This window comes from Vanessa cardui, chromosome Z, assembly GCF_905220365.1.
Source record: "Vanessa cardui chromosome Z, ilVanCard2.1, whole genome shotgun sequence".
Lineage (NCBI taxonomy): Eukaryota > Metazoa > Arthropoda > Insecta > Lepidoptera > Nymphalidae > Vanessa > Vanessa cardui.
The window spans coordinates 12,271,572-12,290,473 of record NC_061154.1 but is presented as its reverse complement, the minus strand read 5'-3'; the positions used below and the strand labels follow the sequence as shown (position 1 = coordinate 12,290,473).

At 33.8% G+C, this 18,902-nt stretch overlaps 1 protein-coding gene across 1 annotated transcript in view; it reads right to left on the bottom strand.

The window, feature by feature from the left end:
• Positions 1–14,317, bottom strand: part of LOC124543215 (probable cationic amino acid transporter) — a 136,305-nt gene extending 121,988 nt beyond the window's left edge. The window contains exon 1 of the mRNA XM_047121337.1: positions 14,189–14,317. The gene's annotated coding sequence lies outside the window, so the exon portion shown is untranslated. The remainder of the gene's footprint in view (positions 1–14,188) is intronic.
• Positions 14,318–18,902: the final 4,585 nt, after the last annotated feature.

Sequence of the window (18,902 nt, the reverse complement as noted above, 5' to 3'; positions counted from 1 at the left end):
GGCGTCACGAAACCGGTATAGGGGACGGATTCATCATCAAGACGGATTTGATGGAATCCTGTTGCCATATCAAGCGCAGTGAAATAACGACACTTACCCAAGCGATCGATGTGGTCATCGATTAGAGGTAATGGGTAACGGTCTTTGACTGTTATTTTATTGAGGGCTCGAAAATCCACGCACATACGGTCGGAGCCATCCTTCTTTTTGACCAACAAAATAGGACTGGAATAGGGGGACTCCGACTCTCGGATAATACCCTTGGACATCAGGTCACGGATGATGTCGCGGACTTTCGACTTTTCATCGTACGACATTTTGTAAGGTCGATAGTTCACTGGAACACTGCTGTTGAGCTGAATGCGCATGCACCCAGTAGTAACAGTGGATGTTGCAGTGCCCGAAATCATGTGCTCTGAATATTTTTCTATAATACTTTTTAATTTCGTCAAATTATCTCCAGTTAGCGGGGTATTAATTATTGGTTGTGCGCTTGACTCCACATTAGACACTAGTACAATATTAGAGTTTCGAACAATACGTTGCGTGTTTTTTGTACGAATGTAAGTAACCCCGTCCCTATTAAGCACGTCCGTACCTATTATGATGGGTGCATTCATGCACTCACTCGGTACAATTAATAAGTCTACCTCCAATGAGATCCCTTCTAACTCGATCATTAATGTTACATACGTATCTATGTGGGTAATTGACCCACCTACACCCTTAATTTCGCGATTCGTGGGTTTCCTATTACACACAAAATACTTAACCACCGAGGAGGATATTAAAGATACACCTATCGCGCCACTATCAATTAGGAGGTCAATCGGAATACCCTGGATGACTCCTACGACAATATCATTACGTTGTGTGCCTGCTGCACAGAAATTTACGTTACTTTTATAACGCTGCTGATCAACACGTTGCTTCGCAAAACACGACTTAATGTCATGACCAGGCTTTTTGCAGTAAGCGCAAACGAGTGAAGAATTAGATTGTTTATCACTTGGCTTTGGCTCTGAATTAGAAGCTTTGGAAATAGTAGGCTTTGCCTGCTTGGGGCATGTAGCCTGCTTATGACTAGTATCGCCACACCCAAAACATTTGGCTGGACCAACGGGGCGTTTCTTGAAACCATGTGGTTTACCGTTACGACCGTTATTAAACTGGATATTTGAGCGAAAAGTTGAGGTTGAAATTTTTGGTGGCTTTACAAAAGTGGACAAGTAATTAACTAGATCCGAGGGTTTCAAATTTGAATTGGTCGCAGTTGCCTTAACGTGCGGGTCGACAATACCCCTCAAAACAATTTCCGTGATTAAATCGTCACTGAGGCCCTTAACAATGCGTAATTTTAGCAGGGACTTACGGGCATACTCGGCGTATGTTTGATAATTATCAGAGTTAGAAGACATGACTTCATATAAAATTCCTGCCGAATCGATTTTCTTTACACATAAAGGTTTAAAATCTAATTTGAAGCTACTCCATGTGCGATCATTACATACCCATTCATTGAGCCAAGACCTAGCGTCTCCCTTCAGACAATTACCTATCTTAGAAAGGCATTCGCGGTCATCCCACTTGTTAGCTAACTTGGCCCTGTCAACCTCTTGGACCCAAGAATCTACGTCATGAATACTGGGATCGAAGTTCGAGACATAATAACTGTGGGTACTCACGGATTTCAGCGATTGAATTGCCTCCACGATTTGCTCTGTACCTTGTGCAGTTGAAGTCAGTCCAACCGAAGCTGGCACACGAGAACTTTGTTCCAGCGCCTCCAATCGCGCCAGTACAGCGTTCCAGGATCCACAGTTGCTCGATGGCAGAGCCGCAGGTGACAGCGACGGCGTGCGCACAGCGCGCGACGCCTGCTCATCATGCGGTACGGGGCCGTGCCCGCAGACACGTTCACTGGAACGACCTGCGTGCGGCGAGTGCCCACCGACACGTCCACTGGAGCGCCTTGTGTGCGGCGAGTGCCCGCCGACACGTCCACTGGAGCGCCTTGTGTGCGGCGAGTGCCCGCCGACACGTCCACTGGAGCGCCTTGTGTGCGGCGAGTGCCCGCCGACACGTCCACTGGAGCGCCTTGTGTGCGGCGAGTGCCCGCCGACACGTCCACTGGAGCGCCTTGTGTGCGGCGAGTGCCCGCCGACACGTCCACTGGAGCGCTTTGTGAGCGGCGAGTGCCCGCGCGAATCGCTGCGAGTGTGACATCGCCGCGTGTGCCGATCCCGTGAACGTTGAAGACGCGGGGTGCGTGTGCGTGGACTATTACAGGAGTGCCGTGACCGAATACGCGAACCACTACGTGAACGACTATTCCGTGCACGACGGTGGGTACGCGAGTATCTATTGCGAGATACACGCGTACGGCGTTGAGGAGAACGGGAACGATCTCGTTTATCCATTATCAATTTATAAATCAAAAAAAAAAAAAATATGTAAAAAAAATATACACAAAAAAAAAGAGGGTATGAAGATAACAAAATAAAACAACTACTTCGCGATTCAAATAGAACTGCTAAAATCACGTCAGGATATTAGTGGGAATGAATTATTTATCCCACTTCTGATATTAGAAATCAGAAGCGGTTTAATTTTTTTAAAAAAATACAATTTATTACCTAAAAATAAAATTTACAATTACAACATAAATTTAAATTATTTGAAAAGAAATGAAACAAATTCCTTAAAAATTAAGAGAAATAACAATCGAAAAACAATGTAACAAAACGTAAATTACGACACCCGTCTATACCGCCCGACAGATGCAAACCGAATAGAAGGAGGCGTTGGTATTCAGCTGCTTATATAACAGTCGTCACCGTAATTCCACCATTGACTTAAGGAATCTCCAACAATATATTCAAATGAATGACATTTTCGTTTTAACAAGCTTGTAAAATAATACTATTACTCCTACGAGCAATGCATCTTCCAGACATTCTTTTGTTAGTGTTGCGTCTATTTACAAAACTAAATCAACAGTTTTTAACATTATTAACGGCCACTTTTATGTTCAACTAACTTCAAGCAAAGCCAGCGTTGAATACTTATTTTTCGTAAAAACTTAATGCTTCTTGATACAGTCTCGTTGCTCTAGTAGCTAGATTAACGGCCGTGACTCCACACATGACCTTGAAATATTAAAGAATGAGAATAAAAAAGTAATTTATTGGCGAAAATGTCAATAGCAGCCGCGAGTCCTTAGTCCCTTGGAAATCAGTTTATAAGAGTAAGATAGTAAAATCGGTTTAGAACAGACACTAGTGCCAGACTCTTGAGCTTTACTAACGTAGCCGAAATTAGTCAAGAGGTCATCTACTTAGATAGTATTATAGTTGAAACATTCACTCGAGTATCAACTACTATACAAAACTTTAAACGCAATCCTATCGGTGTCTGGATATTGGTGTCTCCATATTCCAATATATCCTATACATAGCCAGTTATATAGAACTATACGAAGGATTTTTAAAGAAATTTGTTTGTCTTTAAAACTCTAATTTAAAAACTTTAATTTGCGGTTGAGCCAGTATATCTAACAAGTAACATTATTTCTAACCATATCGTATTTTAGAAAAACCATTCATCGTTTCTTTGGTCGTATATTTATATATATATATATATATTTGTATATATTTGGTTGTGTGTCTCAGTTCTCTGAGCTTATTAAAATAATGCATGTTTGTTGACAGTGTTATTTCAATATGAGTTCTAAAACATTTCCCTCCGTCCCTCGAATGTGAATTACTTGCGTAGTTTGCTCCGAGCAAATGACGCATTTAATTTACAGCTCATTCTCTCTTACTTTATTTTAGATTATATTCCAGTTTTAATTACGAATATGTAATTAGTATTTGGCAACAAAAGGGAACAGCAACTTCGTAAAAGGTACCGATGGTTCAAATAGTCAAATATTATGTTGAAATACGTTAAATTAATTTATGAAACTATTACTTTTTGATGACCTCCGTGGCCGAGTAGTGTGCATACCGGTTCTCATGGGTACGCCATTCGGTCCCGGGTTCATTAGTTCATTAGTTTTATATTTTGTTTGGCACCTTCGTTACTTCTGATTTTCTACAACACAAGTGTTTTAGCTGCTAACATTGGGATCAGAGTAATGTATATGATGTTGCCATTCACATGTATTTTTTTATACTTATTCCCACCACACATTTTGAATTTGGAACATGTCCATATCTGAAACTCATTCGACTCGCCCTTGGTGGCTGAACATTGTATGTCAGGCAGCTATTTTGAAATTAGATTAAATTGATTTCAGTACTTAACTAAAGTAGTAAAAAGTTCTCCAATGTCATGTTAATGAGTAATTAAATTGGCATTGATTAGGTTCAAAGCGTGCTCAAAGGACAAAAAACGATCTATGTATGTAAATGTATATTCATTGGCACGCAGACCACATTGGCACAGATTATGAATAAACATGGAAATGCCTCTATGAATTTATATCAGTCAAAGTATAAGTGATAACTGAGAATCCATGAAAAAGAGAAAAGTGATGTTTCATATCCATCCCACGCTCTTCGTAAAGTAAACACAGTAACACATATTAAACTAAGAACAGTTTAGTGCGAGACAAAACCACGACTATATTATTTTTTCTTATGAAGAATATTGAATATTTAAAAATAACCAATTACATCTAGTCTCAAGTAAATTTTTAATCTTAATCTTTGGTAGTTCTTCTTGATGGAATCTACATTCCGAACCGGTGGTATATAGTTGTTAAATGACGCTTAAATTGCTCGTAAAAGCCTCCTTGAATAAAGTATAAAAAATAGATAAGAAAATAGTATTACAAAACCATCGAGATTCATAAAGAAAGATAATTAAATATAAAAATATTCTAATTTTACGTGGAGGGATGTAGTAAGAATTGTTCAAAAGAGGTAAAATGTATAACTTTATTTACATTTCTGTCATTTGCTCATATTGTTATGAGAACTTTGACAATAGGCCAAAACTCTTACATGTAACGTACGTAGGCGTATGAGGTTTTATTACGTCATAGCCACGTATCATAAGCAAAAATTAAACAAAGTTATACAGAATATTATCTTTAAATTACCGGTTACCATAAATTGTTTGATGGTCCTAATTTTGCGCATATTCAGTTTTGTTAATAAAGTTATTTTTGCAGAAATTGATTTATTATTATTATTACACAAAATTCTAATTTAACATATTTAGGTATAATAAATGTTTTGTTTACATGTTAACTTGAATTTTTTTTTTATTAGCTATACAATATGTCTTTGCAAAAAGTAGAAAAAAGTAAATGTAATAAAAATATTTTTTCTATTTTCGAAATATATATTTTATAACATGACGGCACTCACAGCAATACGTAATATTATTTCATCTTCTAATTAGTGAACCGCTGGGTCTAACAGGGTGAAATTTTGTACAGGAATTCGTTATGGAACTTAAGTAGTTGTTACTAAGAAATGGTTTTCAAAATACAACTTCTAATGACTAGAATGACGCATGAAATTTTGTGTGCAAATTCTCCGTTCCTGATATTTAAAATATGTGAAAATGATGACATAAACCTACCTCGTAAGGTATTATGAATGTTTGTATGGAAGTTATCCAAACAACTCATATCCTTAAGAAAAATGAATTTGCGTATAATGATTCTGGTAGGATATCCCTAAAGGATTAATGGCTAGTATGGCTAAATATAGCTAAAAATATTTCAAAATGTAAAAACTCTTTTTCATCTGAAACTAGGCCGATCGAAAAAGGAAATTGCTTGACGGAAATAACATTACGTAGAACGCGTACCCCTGTAGTTCACGCGCTGTATTGCTAACGTAGAAATATTGAAAAACAGTCAAGTAAAGTACAAAACTACTGGAACTAAGAGAAATGCATAATTAAATACTAAACTCGATTCATTTTTTACTAAACGTTTTTAATTAATTTATAATCATAAATCGCTTATTTTCCCTTCTTTATATAATATTATACATTTACTGTTCGTTTACTCATTTTATTTCATCGATAATATTTTATTTAGTAAAACGATATAGGTATATTGCTCCGTATTTCAAAATATTCTTATGTATGGCTTCATATATACATATCTAATAACTCTTTGACTGGAAAACATAATCCGGTAATTGGGAAATAATTGTTCTCGCATATTATTTTATTGCAATTTCATTGATATTCCAAAGAAATCTTAACGTGCATTTCTAAATAAGTATGTATATGCTGAAATGTCCCAACACTAGAAATACTAGAACCTACACCGAAGATTGTGGTTTCAAAAATCGGCCTCTGAATTTTCACCTTTTACCAACACAAATCGTTTATAATATATCTCGTACTCAGCGATAGCGGAAATTATTTCGAGGAAACCCGCACGTGTTAGATGAAAAGCTGCCACGAGTGCATCTACCAATCCGCATTAGAGCAGCGTGCTGGAATTAGTTCCTAACCTCTCAAAGAGAATTTGAAGGCTATACAACTGTATATGTATATTTATTACTGTAGCAATATTTCATGTTTGAAATATATGAAAATTCATTGTTATAAAAATGATAGTTTAATACGCGTTGTGTGATATTGATATTGTTGACAATCGCCACGGTTACGCTCTGAGATGAAAAGTTTCATTTAAGCGACGCATTATATTGTTGTATCGTAGAGATTATATTATGTAGTAAATACATAATATTGTTATGTTTTGAAAAACTTTTATCATGTAATAATATTTACCATACTTCCAAAGACAGGTAAACAATAACAATCTAACACAAAACTGTTGTAAACAATTGAAGAAGATTATAATATAATAACTATTGGTACTTTGTCAAATTAAACATAAACACAACAAGAAAGGTTACCGCCGACGGCATTCGCAATCACATTAATTACAACTAGTGATCGATCGAAAAAGTCGTCACGATGTTTGATTGACAATGTTTTGGAGGAGTCATCCATCTTTTCTTGTTCTTACTAGTTTTATTTCGTTCATTTACTTACATAAGAATTAGAAGAAAGGACGATTCGAATACGTATTTTATGTAAGTATTATTTGGTCTCATGAAATGAGGCGGTATCGCTTAATATCGACTACTTTTATAAACATTGAATATCCCTTTCCGATGGTATATTTTCATTGTAACCTCAACTCTCTTATATAAGATGTCTACAAAATGTAACTCAATTATTCTTACATAGTAGTAGTAGTATTCTTACGTAGTATTCTACAAAAAATATTTGATCGTTATCTAAAAGAAGGTATAATTTATGTTATTATTTGGTTATTTATTTTGTTTACGTAATTTTAATATTCGGTACCGTCTAGTATAACGTAAAATTTTATCGTCATTGATGCAATTGTTTGTTGCTGATCAATTCAGCTATGGGAGCATTCACAAGAAACCAAGTTACAGCGAGTACAATATTATAGTGCATAAATATTTGCTCAAATACAAATACATACTGCCATAATCTCATGTGGCGACAAATTCAACAGGGTAGGAAAGAGTACAGGAGCGTATAAATACGTGCTTTTCCAGTCACGAGATAATAAACTAACCTTCTTAAACTTTTATAAAACTTCCAGACTCCAGGCTGCTCCGATTTTCTCGAGGGAAAACCCCATGACATTTATTGACGACCTCCATGGTCGAGTGGTGTGTACACCGGTTTTCATGGGTACGCCACTCTGAGGTCCCGGGTTCGATTCCCGGCCGAGTCGATGTAGATTACCATTGGTTTTCTATGTCGTCTTGGGTCTGGGTGTTTGTGGTACCGTCGTTACTTCTGATTTCCATAGCACAAGTGCTCCAGCTACTTACATTGGGATCAGAGTAATGTATGTGATGTTGTCTCATATTTATTTATTTATTTATTATAATAGCTTGACCAGCGTGTAATCAGCTACAACACCAATGAGCCAGTCGCGGTAGGATAATGACTGGTGTTAGAGCATATTAAGGAACATTATAGAAACAGTATTATTTTTTTAAATTCAATAATGAATAGGAGCCCTTATTAATGAAATTGAAGAAGTGATACTTTGAACAATCGTTTTCCCCCATTTTAAATTGCTCTTGCATAAAAAATTCATATGCATCATCTCATAAGTTTAATGAATAATCAAAATTTTCTTTCGTAATGGAAAAATCAAATTTTCCTTAACGGAACAATTTCACGCTAACGGTACATACATATTACGCACATACTTTTCAAAGGCTCACACATAATTTGCACCTAATTACTCTAAACTTTATTAAACTGCACAGCCTTAATCAGAGTCAGCCAGCTCTTGTCGCTTAAACGCAATAATTCTTTATTAACTTTTTTCACCTTTCCCTTGTCTTAATCAATAATAACACATCAAAATATGTCATTTGACAGTAAAACGAAGTATATTTTCATCACAAATTCCTAATTTGAAATTCATCTTTAATAATGAATGTAGTATTAACAAACTGTTAGACAATTATTATACTTTATTAGTCGATGCTTTGGTTTTCTTATTCTTTAGTTATTGAGTTTTTACATGTTACATATTAAACTTACAAATAATGTTCCAACATTATTCTTATAATCTTTCAAGGGCACTATGATTTATAGGTGATGGGCAATAACTGTTTGAACAAGGCGAATCGATCAATGGATTAAGACATATAATTGATCATTTTTATATATAAGGAATAGCTAGTGACCCTCATTCTCTAGAATATATACTCGATATAGTTTCATCATTTTTGCTTTAATTGAATAAGTATGACAAAAGCTAATTCAACGATAATAATTGATGATATGAATTCTACTACGTAGTAAAGATCGCGATCATGTTTGTTATAATTAATAAAGAAGCTGTTTATTCATGAATACCATATCATGAGGTATAGGCCTACTAGCAGAACGTGTATCATTGTTGCACTAGTGGGTGCCTCCTCTTAAGAAGAAACTTCTTATTTTACACCGTACTCTAATGGTCTTCAATTTTATACAACACATTTGCTACAAATATTTCTATTTTCCGCCGAGTATTTGCCTTTCCGAATTTTAATCAACGACAATCGATAACATTACACTAGACAATACTTTTTTATATTGTATCATTTTATTAAAGAAAAATAAAAATGTTTTCTTTTTTTGATTGAGTCTTAATCCTATTTTCTTTTATATGAACTATACGAGTATTGGTTCTAACATAATAAGATTCATTATCACCAGCTACTAAAATTTTATTAATTAATATATATAATAAATAAAATAATTATTAGTCTTATTATATATTTATTACATATATAGAATAAATTTTTTATTTTTGATTGAAATATAATTTATTGTACAACACAAATAAATATTAAGAAAGCTTATGATTATACACAAAAAAATTAAATTAAAAGCAAAATTAGTAAAAATGCAAAAACAAAAAAAAAACTTGACTTCAAGTGTTGTGCCGAAGTTAGTTGGGTGGACTTGTGGCTAATTAACCATCTTTTCCAGACAACCAAATTTTCCTTGCACTTTACTATCATACTACTACTCTTGTTACAAAAATCTGTTGTAAGTGCTTTTTACTACTGCTTTTAGATAGCTGTGACGTAGGTAAAAGCGCTGCCTCAAAACTTCAGAAAAACTTTTAAGTTTTTTATATTCCTTTCAGGAAATAGTATATTTTTCGTTTGTGTAACAGTAACTTTTTTTAAGTTTTACTGAGACCCATTAAAGCAATCTTAATGAGAAAAGGAGAGGTATTATATGGTTTTAGTCTGGTACCCACTAAAAACAACAGTAGTATTCTCAAACCTTTTCAAATCCTCAAAAAGAGCAGATTTCTTCTTTCTTTCCAATAAAACCTTCATTTTACAGATTTACATCTTTTTTATTAAGAAAGTTGTTGGCTTTAAAATATAGCTATGATCGATTGGACCAGTCAAAGTTGTAAGCTATCTTTAAATTTTCTTTTTCCCAAATGTCTTAGCGCAGTCGGCGAGACTTTGAAAAGCCTCTTGAGATAAATCTAAAACATTTATTATTCTTAAAACAGACATTAACGATTACAACCATATCTAATTAAGGTAGATAAAATCTAGTGTTTAAAAATGCCCCTTACATTCGAATAAGGAACCCTAAATTAAGTTTTGTATGTAAATATGGACGTGGAGAAGTCACAATTGAAAAAACAAGTACAAATCCTTTTCAGTGTTTTATAAATATTAAATTTCATATGAATTAATTAAATATCCGCCATGATCTACTTTTGAATTCATACGAATGCTTATGAATACGGGTATAAGCAAAAAGTATTTATACATATCATGTTCATATACGATCTGTGCATAATATAATCTCATTGTATGGTCTCAAGTCATAATCTTATTCGGAGTGGAGATAATAATTAAGGCTTTTACTTAGGTAATAGCGACATTAGGAGTTAGGAAATGCTACTGTAAATATAATAAATATTATAATGAATATATAAATATTAAAATGAGTGGCTTATAAAATATATCCATGTACGCATATAGTATGACAAAAAATGTATGGCACAGCAACGATCACTATATTTTTTAAAAATAAGAAAAACTCAAATATTTATAAAAACTGCAGCATCGCTCGCCGCTCGCTGTCACCCTAGTGTCACGATTCATAGCGTGTAATAAAGCTCGTATCCAAAGGCAAAGGCCACTAAAAAGGGTCCATCATTTGCATCGTCGAGTGTAAACAGCCTTATTTATTCCATATCTGACGATTCCGATTCTTAACCCAGCTGTCAAGAGATATTGAAGTCGAATGTACCAGCAAAAGTATACAGGTATATTTTATCAAATTAATTTAATTTTTTTTTTTAAATAATATCAAAAATATGTAAATAAAATATTTGATTTATAATACATGAGTTTGATTTACATTAAAATATTAATTGTGTACTAGGAAAAATAAATAATTGATACTGCTCAAATCAAGACCGCGTGGAATGGGGGCATGAATGCTAGCAATATTTCAGCGTTGAATCGTAATTACGATCGTCTGGCCTTTTTTCCATATCTTTTGATAGACCCCTACCACTATTAAATATACTAAGACGATATGCTATACATTTAATTTTAAGAGAAAATAATAATCATTCATACTATTTATTTTATTACATCATATTACAACCTTATATGCTAAACAAAGCCACATAGTATCCTTTTATAATTCATTATTGACACCATATGACATCGAAACAGTTTCTTAAGTTACGGTATTATTACTTGTGTCATTAAAATACGACCAAAAGGCAACATTTGTGGCAACTCGAGAAACATCTATCAGTAAAACACTTATCACTATAGAGCGATTTAATGAAAATGTCCACCAACCTACGGATATTACAAATTGCAAAATTAAAACAATTACACGCTAGTATGCTGAGCTGAGATGGCCCAGTAGTTAGAACGCGTGCATCTTAACCGATGATTTCGGGTTCAAATCCAAGCAAATACTACTATATATATATATATATTATAATTAATTTGTGTTTATAATTCATCTCGTGCTCGGCGGTGAAGGAAAACATCGTAAGGAAACCTGCCGATGTCTAATTTCATCGAAATTCTGCTACATGTGCATTCCACCAACCCGCATTGGACCAGCGTGGTGGAATATGCTCCATACCCTCTCCTTAATGGCAGAGGAAGAAGTGGGAAATTTACGGGGTGTTACTTTACTTTACTCTTTTTTATACGTTAGTATTATCAAAACAAATCAAAAATATTGTGAAATATGAGAATTATATAGATTTTACGCAAATGAGATACAAAGATTTGAAATAAAACAAAGTGAAATATATTCGATAAAAAAATTGTCATGAAAATATATGTAAAATCTCGTAACGAAGATAATTCAAAATTCGAAGAGGCAATCCATGTCATTGAATAAATTGTTAAGTCAAAACAATAGCTATGTCATTTTGGGTATTACCTAAGGACTTCTCAACAATTTTAGCAAATTAACTGAAATGGGAATTTGGACCAAATGTCAGATAATTAACGTCTAAGCATAAGTCAGATAACAGATCAGACAGACACGAACTAATCAAACATTAGCTTGATATAAATTAACATAAATTGTACAAAACACATATCTGTAGTGTAAGCCAAATAATCGAAAACCACATCAAATAAAATGAAAACCTTTACTCCGAATTTATAGACTACATTAAAGTAATGATCATATCAAGCAAACTAGAGAACCGAGGCGTGAGACTTGTTATACAATATGTATATTCTAGTTAACACAGCGACTCTATAACTGGTAACATTAATCGATGACTTCCTAATAACACAGGGCAGCAGGCAAATACGCTGTCTCACAAATTATTCTCGGCTGACCTGTAAGGGATTTTCCGGAGATTGGAGAGAGACAGGCGGGACCCTACAATAAGGAAACAAAATTAAAGCCTTCGCTTTGTTGATGATCTCATCTTGTTTGAGCAAGCTCGTGAAATGTTGAAGCCTAGATTATGAAAGTTGTCAAATGATATCAGTTAAACCGTGAGATGAAGTAACATATCTAAAGAAAACTTGATGACAATTGTGAAATTACTACATCTTCGAAGACCAGACAACAAAGAACTCCATTAAAAAAAATCTCTTCAAGTTCACAAAATTCAGCAACAATCGTTATCAACGTGGGATGAAAATACTCAATTATGAGAAGAAAAACCGAACTTAAAATAGAATAACAAGCGTGGAGATGAATTGAAAGTGATGGAGTAATCAATACGTATCTCAGGAGCGAAAAATAGAAAGCAAAGAGCCGATGGGAAGATGAGTTGCGTCCAACAGTTGGCCCTCATTGCAAAAAAGTAGTGCCAGATATTAATGGAGTAAGCTGTAAAAGATTGGCAAAGATGCCAATTTTAATCATTAATTGAAACGAGAAACTTTAGGATCCATATGAAACCTCTATAGCTATATATATTTTTTTACCAAATTTATGCTGAAACATACATTGGCGTGATGGACTATTTTATATCACCAAAAATATTCCCCATGGCATTCAAATACATTAGAATTTATTGTAATGATCTTTATAATGATAAGCAGATTTCTAGGTTTAAAGTCTTTTGGTTTTAATTATGTATATTATAGGCAGTTTAAGCTAAGAATATATAATTCAAAGTAATAAAATTAAGAATACCAAGGGATGCTTACATAAATAGCTTACGGAAATTTAATTTAAAAATTTCACACGAAGTAATAAAAAGGCAGCTCGGGTGCTAAGTAGTGCATTATAAATTAATTTATCATTGCTTTAAGACGACATATTTTACAATGTGACACAAGGGATGCCGTCGCATTTTTGTTTTTCTGTAAAGAAACAGCTTCAAAAGCTCTTTACTTTATATAATATATACTACATGTGATTTCTTATTTAATGTTATAAAATAAATAATTTTTACCTTATAAAAAACCACTTAAGTAAAAAACTCCAAGCATATCAAAATATTTTATGTTTTCAGTGTTTCAAGTGTTATAGTATATTTTGTAATTTAAATCGGTAATGTATAACAATGAAAATTTTTATTTGGTTTGATTTATATATATATATATATATTATTCGCTTTAGCTATTAACTTTTATTGTTTCAAATTAAAAGTACTAAGCACGAACGCTAAGTAGATAACGGTAATACAATATTATGCTACGCCAGAATTTCCTAACTCTACATCGTAGCACGTATCGTAGATCGTAGCAAGGTTGTAAAATAACAGCATTCAATTGCGATTTTATTCGTCAGTTACAAAAAAATCCGCCACTAACAATATAACTGTTTCTATGAGGAATAGTGAAAGTCCATTTCTGAAAGTAAAATTAACTTCATTTTTACGCATTTTGCGCATAGTTTCAGTAAACATGCGGCGCGCTGCTGCAAACGAAGTACGAGTCAATTCCCTAAGATTGACACAATGGTTTAACCTCACAATGCCGACACGTTTTGTTGGGTCACCTACTTAAACAACATTCGCGAGTCTGCGATCACAAAAACGACGCAAAATTCTGTCGAAATAAAATTTTACAATCTTCATTTAACTACTTGCAAAAGTTATGGTCCAGTATAGTTGACCCTTCACTAGTTTCAATGTCGCAGAGTTTGTAAGCTGTCTGAAATATTTTAAACTTACTGGAAAGTTGATTGCCGGCGCGCCCAGCGTCGTAGACGGCGTTGGTAAGTGTGTCACCAGAGTGGCTTATCAGCGAGCAGCGCTTGGCGCGCGTCGCGATGCCGAACTCGAAGGGAGGTTGGAGTACGACTACCCACCTCAACCGAACGAACAACACTGCTTATCGACCCCGCGCGCGCCGCACCAACTCTCCCGCTAACCCCTGCTCTAATGTGACCCCGCGCCTCCTACCGCGCACCATTGCCAAAATGCGAGGAACCTTTAAACAATTCATCTGTCATTATTCTCATCGTCTTAGCGATCGATGACCACGTGACTTTACTCAAACAAATATATAAAGTAGCATTTATGAAAATTCTAACGCGATATAAGTTCTTTCATCGATTTTTTTTAAGTTAGTGTTCATCTAACGTCTGACGTAAATATAATTAAGGTCACGAAATAGGGGTATTTTAGGTGGTATTTAAGGATTTTTTAATGATATGAAGGTCAGAAAAACTTTCGGTAAATTATTAATATATTCAAAAACTTGTACCGTCGCCTAAATTCCATGAAATAGGACAAACATTTTTATTTAACTGGCTGTAATTAAGGAGGCAAGGTGTTTCGATTGCGGCATTAAGGGCATTAATACAAATATAACCACTGTGCTTATAATTACACTCGTACGTACGAAAGATAATGGGAAACGAAAATTAATTTAACTAATTAGAATAATCTTCCTTTGCAATGTAAATAAGTTTTTGCTGCATAACAATTCCTCAATAACAAACCAGAACAAAAGCGTAATAAGTATTGAGCTATCTACAACCAAGCAGACCTGCTCTAGCTCTTGTATTGTATTTTAAGTTTGTGAATACTATGATAACAATTAATTTATTTTATAGTGCTACAGGTATTGTTTCCCACTAAAGTACTTATTAATTGAATTGAAAAGATTGTTCTTCTTAAACAATTTAACTATTAAATTTATTTATAACTAAACACTGAAACTTTGGAGGTCGGGAATGTATAACATTTGAAAAGATCTTAGGCTTCAGTTAGCTTTTCGTCTTCTAGTTTACCCGTATTATCGTGAATAAAACAACACTTGTACGAAGTATGTTGTACGCCTGTGTTCGCGGTTTTCTCTTCGTAAGTGCATATTGCAGCGTAATTATGAGTTATATTTTTATTTTAAACGACAAGTTTCCATAGTTATTAGAAAATATATGTGGTAAAGTGAAAATGGTCAACTCTTTTCATGTAAATTATTCGCGCTACCATGATGATGTTAACTTTGGTTTTTACATAGTGTTTGTTGATAATAGTAATTGAAAAATGAAAAATGATGAATAAGGATAAACATTTATCCTCTCTGAGAATACATAACCGTTGCAATGTAAATGGTGTACAGGTTAACTTTTCGGTTCCACTAGCTTACTTGTACATAGATTTGGTGGTTCCACTCTTATGGAAGACTTAGAGTAAGTACATAGCATAAAACGTTTATCCATGCAAAAATATGTTTAAAGAAGGAAGTTTCATTTAAAGGTAAATTTTCGTTTTAATTATGTATATTGTAAATGTAATAATAATTACTTAGCACCTATATATGGGTTTTAAGGGCGACCGTTGCAGCCACTCAAGAATCAAGCTCAAACACTCCTTGTGACATTTGATCTTACAGTCTCTTCGCGATATATCCTTCATGGACGAGATTCCGTTAATTTTTCGGTCAATGACCTAACTTTAAAGTTTCCTCTTATGTGGTTGTTCAAGTAAACTTTGTTTAAATAGGCTATTCGGTAAGACTGTCCTTACTAAGCTAGTTTTTCATGTGAAATATAATATATTCATGTGTATAACAGACGGTATTACCACCTTATATTATATTATACCGTCATGATTCCTCTCCGTACCACTTTCTACTCCATTGTGAGTGTGACTTCATACATATTAGGATTATATTAAAAAAGTATTATGTAAACGTACATGCAAAGTGGTGGTAAAGCGAATTTGTCGTTTATAATATATGTATTTTGGCAATTGTTTTCATTCGATTTCATTGAATTGTCTGAAAACCTACTATAACTACTTCAAATAATTTAATTTGTCTAATTTTAAATAGATAGTTTGATATTATTGGAATTATCCAATATTAATTCTTGAAGGAAATTGGTCATACTAATCTATTTAAAAATAGATTGAGTAAAATAAGTAAACGAGTAATGTAAATTAATATTTAATTAAATCATTATGTTCAATTAATATAATGTAAACTCTCCGTTCCTCAAATTTATCCAACTTATAATTTAAACTTAGTTTGACTTTATATTCCCAGAATAAATTTTCTTGAATTGATGTGATGATCTTTGTATAAAAAATACTAAATTAATCATTACAGTGAAAAATCTACTGACTTATTTTACATTCATCAGATATGCACTTGTAATAATATTGCGTTTTTTATGGTATAGATGGGCGGACGGGTAAGTTGTCTACTTGATGGTAAGTGGTCACCACCTGTAAGAAATGTTAACCATTTCTCACATCGCAAATGAGCCACGAAGCTTGGGAAGTAAGTTATTATGTCCCTTGTGGTTGTAGTTACTTTGTTTCACTCACACTTCTTATAATACAATAGTACTAGTGTCTAGCGGTAGAATATCTGATGAGTGATGCCTATCCAAACGGGCAAGCACAAAGCACAAACCAAGTGACTAACTGTAACAGGATGTCTTCAGTCTTCAGTCATCTGATTAAGATCTATACACAGAAGCTCTATCTACGACATGAGATGGTTTTGCGATGACCTTTCATAAATTTTTTTTTTTTGTTTAATTGTCATATTTAATTGATTTTTGGTCAAGTATGTATAAGGCAGCAGATTCCGAGGTCCTAAGTTCAAAACCCAATGATTATTTTTTTTTTGGGTATTTTAGTTAAAATAATCGTAAGTAACAGCTCGGCGTTTGGTATTTCGAAGTTTGTACTCTCCCGTGCCGCGTGCGTACACATATGTGTTTACGCAAACACTCGCGCTCTTTAATAAACTACGTAGCTGGCTAGTCCTCATTGATATTGGCCACAGTGGCCAAAATCAGGAAGGAGGACATTGTTTGCCATTAATTGTCGTGTTATTTAGATATTCTACATCCATTTATGATGTAAGGAATAGGAAACATTTTTATAGATAAAGTCTATGGGCAATGGTCACCATTACTTACCACCACGTGACCCCTATTCCCGATATATGCTAAAAAAAATGGTGTCGTCAGATTGGAAATTTCCCATTTATTCCACCACGCTGATTTAAAGTGGGCTCGAATTTTAACATGTTTTAATAACACTGGTCCATTGGTTCGTGTTTTCAACAAAATGACCTTGCATCCGAATTTTCAGTACGATTAGATAATTACGATATCCCATTCAAAATAAACCGGTTCGCTATGTAATCGTTGTGTTATTAACCGATTTAACCTACCGACAAAAAAGGGTTTCACATGTATATTTCTGGGTACAGCGTTGAGCTCTTCAACGGTTAGGTGATTTCATTTCAATTTTATTGGTATTGGACATTGAAGCGTACATTCAGGCGAGTCGGGCGTTTATTTTTCGAAAAAAAAGTCTGTTTTTTTATGCGACTAATTCAGAAGAGACACTATACTGCATGGGTATTTTCCAGTACTTGAATTGTAATTTGAAATCAGCGCATCTCATCAATCGCACCCCATCTTGACGAGAACTGGATGGTGAGTGACATATCAGTGCATTTACTTACATTTTTTTTAACCTCGTTTAATACTTTAGTTTTTAATTAATTAAGTAAATAAATAAATTTAAGAAAATCGTATAATACGTAATCCCACGTTTGAGGTCGGAATACTTCAGTAATTGCTTATATTGCTTAGCGTAGTTTCAAGTCTCGGGTTTTTAATTCTAAGGGTACTTGACATTTACTGCAGAACGATTTATATAGAAAATAATTGTTGTTTACCATATTATTTTCTTTGACAATTTTTAAAATTTACGACTTATATCCGCTAATTATTTTATTTGTTAAGGCTACAATGTATTAAATTTATTTCAAAACAAATACACGTACAGTTCACGCTACCGTTTAAATATTATCACGTAAATGGTTCATAATTTGTAAAAATAATTGTAGCCTGCCTGAACAAGATATTAAGTTAATAACGCGACGAAGCCTTCCCGGTTAGTTTTCATACCTCGGAAAATAGAGACTTATTATACAAACATCATTTTATTATTATTTAACTTTATTAAAAGAATAAATATTCACTTTAAATTAGTATAGTAATTTATTTTTTAATTTATGGGTGGCAAACAAACTTATTAACTAAGAAAGTGTGTGTAATATATGTGTAGCCCATAGAATTTGACAAATCCAAACGTCTTGTTCCTTACGTTGGGTTTTAAGATGTAAAAGCTATTTTATTACCTTGGTTCACTCACTTTTCAATATGAAACACAGCAATAGAGACTAATTGGTATTTAAAAATAGAATAACGAATTTGTGCCTATGTAGTCCAACTTGCATTCATTAAGCAATGGATACTTTCATTAAAAATGAAAAAAAAAAATACAAAACTAATCAGTTTTTACTTCGTGTAATCTCCGCACAAAGAGCTTACAAACTTTGTGGTATGTCGGAAATAATGTTAAAAAACTACCGACTAATGAACACATGGTCGTTAGTAGTGTTTAGGTT